Here is a 2,448-nt window from a genome sequence, read left to right on the forward strand (position 1 = left end):
ATAACAACGCGACTCTATAGCGCCCCCTAGCATAGAAAAATGAAAACCAATCCCGGCCCATTTGACCGAGAGCTACGAAAATTGGCAGGCACGTGTAGCAACCCCGAGACGCACAAAAAAGTCAGTGGAAGCCATTTCCTAAAATGTACAGGAAGTGAGCTATGAATTTTTGAATGTCCAATTTTGGCCCATTTTGGCACATTCACTGTGGTCATGCTTTTTCCCGCTTTGCAAACATTTTTCATCCAATTGACTTCAAACTTGGCATGTATCATCTCAAGACCTGAGACAACAACTTGGCAAAATATCTTGACTATTCGAAATACTATATGACGGGGGCGGGGCATAAAAAATTGCCTTTAATTTCATTTGTCCAGAAAGACAAAATGCTTAACTCTTTGACCGCCATAAACGTTTAAAGACGTTCAGTATAAACCTAGAATTGGCCGCCATAGACGTTAATTGACGTCTACTATGTTTTTTTATGGAAACGGGTGGAGGAAAGCCTTGGGCAGCTGTGCTCCAAGTATCAAGCCGATCGGGTTACTATAATGAGTATTCCTGGCCACTAGATGGCTGTGATGAGTCTTTTGGACAAGATCGGGTAGGAGACAACAGTAGAAGAAGAGAGGCGGAGCTAGAGTGTTGAGGGGGAGAGAATGGCTAACTTGGCTAAGGGAGTCAAAAAGGCTCCAGATGGCAAGCAGCTCACGCTTGATCCTTATTTTCAAAGCTCAAAAGCATCGACCAGTGCTCAAGAGCACAGTGATGACGGAGTTAAGTCATAGTTGAAGCGGTGACACGGCCGTTTCGACCACGTCCTAAGGCCCCACCGGCTAGCGATGCTAATAACGTCCTAAGGCCGCACCGGCTAGCGATGCTAACACCGGAGAAAAGTGGTGCACAACTGAGCACGTCTGCACAGATGACGTTTCATCGGACGATGACGACTACTATGGGTCCGATGCAAGACAGTCTTGGACAGTCTTCCAGAGAACGTGAAGGTAAGCGCTAACATGCTAAGAGATTGCTAGTAAGATTACTTTCCTAACTTTCTCGGGCGATCTGCTAGTAGCGTGTGTAAATGTGCTGATATACACTAAAACATCTATTACCTATACAAACGTGAATGTATATTTTATAGATCGTGCTCACAGCAACGTCCGACCGCTGGTTCTACGACAAAGAAAGGTAAAAAAAACAAAAAACAAAAACGTTTTCAATACACCGCAACAAGCTTCCCCTCATAGGGCCCAAAGTGACCCTTCTCACAGTAAGCAGAACAAAGGTAAAAAGAAAAAAAAAAAGATTCTCCACAGCTCTAATAAAATATTTGATGGTAAACGTCTTCTATAATTTACAGAATGTGCATCAACCAATACATCGAAGAAAAAAAGGTAAACATGCACACACACACACACACATTGCATCACAGTGCTCTAAAATAATATATGATATTGAAATGTATATTTGCAGATCCCAAAGATTCTGGCTGGCTTGAAATTGATGAATTCGGCTGGCAGCCAACCATCTTCCCCTTTGCTGCAAAACCAGGACCAAGGCATGCTGCAGCAGAGCTGAATTCCCACCTGCCAGCTGACATCCTGGAGCTCTTCATCACGGATGAACTTCTCCAGCACATCGTTCATCATACCAACCTCTACGCAAATCAGTCCATGCAGAAGCAGACTGACAAAAACTGTTGCGCACGTGTAAATAGTTTGCAAAGAGTTTTCCAAATTGTTTGTTCGGATTGCTACTGTTGCATGTAAATAAACTGTTATTTTGCAATCAAAAAACATTTTTTATTGTTGGGGTAGTGTTTTATAGAAGTTTAGGTGTTTGTAGAATCACTCATGCAAAAAAAAAAAGTGCCAAATTCACTAGAGTGCATGAAATAACATCGTTTCACAAAAAGCTTGATTTCTCCGTATTTTGGAAGAAAACGAGAATTTGGGTGAAACGAAGGTGTTTTCTATTGTTGATTACTGAGGATACGAATAAGGTAGAAACAAACTTTTTTATTTAGATGAAAGATGAGACTTCAATCTTTCATTTGGTAGTATCCGCGTTTCCATAGTCCTAACACAACATTTTCTGTGGAGCTTGAAAGATCGGTAAAATTCTGTAAATCAGCTGGCAGTATAGGGGTTACCTTTTCCGAAAATGGCTGGCAGTCAAAGAGTTAATAACTCCCATGTACAAGCTCCAAAAAATCTCAAACTTCTCATGCAACTTAATAGTCACGGCCTGAAAACATCTATATAATAAAATTCACTTATACATTTAGCGCCACCTAGTGGTGACAATAAGTGTCATACTTTACGTTTTTAGCTACTGTGCCGAGCTCGCTGAATGGATCCAGTTGAAAATTGGTCAGAAAAGCTTTAAGATGTTGATCATGCCCCACACCGAATATTATAACTTTTCGCCAAAGGGCGTGGCCGT

The 2,448-nt window shown here is 41.6% G+C and overlaps 1 long non-coding RNA gene across 1 annotated transcript; it reads left to right on the forward strand.

Annotated features, from left to right (window-relative positions):
* Positions 1-295: 295 nt before the first annotated feature.
* Positions 296-1,869, forward strand: LOC144027356 (uncharacterized). The gene is made up of 4 exons (XR_013285438.1): positions 296-1,004; positions 1,145-1,288; positions 1,364-1,397; positions 1,477-1,869. It is a non-coding gene; the product is annotated as an uncharacterized LOC144027356 (long non-coding RNA).
* The last annotated feature ends 579 nt before the right edge of the window (positions 1,870-2,448 follow it).

Source organism: Festucalex cinctus, chromosome 10 (genome assembly GCF_051991245.1).
Source record: "Festucalex cinctus isolate MCC-2025b chromosome 10, RoL_Fcin_1.0, whole genome shotgun sequence".
NCBI classification, from domain to species: Eukaryota; Metazoa; Chordata; class Actinopteri; order Syngnathiformes; family Syngnathidae; genus Festucalex; species Festucalex cinctus.